Genomic DNA, 202 nt, shown 5'->3' with positions numbered 1-202 from the left:
ATAATTTAGGAGAATCATAAACTTTCAATCTAGTCAAATATGCTTATTTATGAGGACAATGATATTAAACTCACCCTTCACTGAGAGAGAAACAGCAGAGCTTGAGTGTGATGAGTTTGGTCTTCCGTTTCTCTGTCCTTTACACGAGTACCAACCTGCATCAGATGTTTCAGATCGTTCAATAGTGAAAGTGTTTACAGTG

This window comes from Sinocyclocheilus grahami, unplaced genomic scaffold (assembly GCF_001515645.1).
Source record: "Sinocyclocheilus grahami isolate Dianchi unplaced genomic scaffold, SAMN03320097.WGS_v1.1 scaffold914.1, whole genome shotgun sequence".
In the NCBI taxonomy this organism is placed as follows: Eukaryota; Metazoa; Chordata; class Actinopteri; order Cypriniformes; family Cyprinidae; genus Sinocyclocheilus; species Sinocyclocheilus grahami.
The sequence above is the reverse complement of the archived record's forward strand: the minus strand, read 5'-3'. Positions refer to the sequence as shown.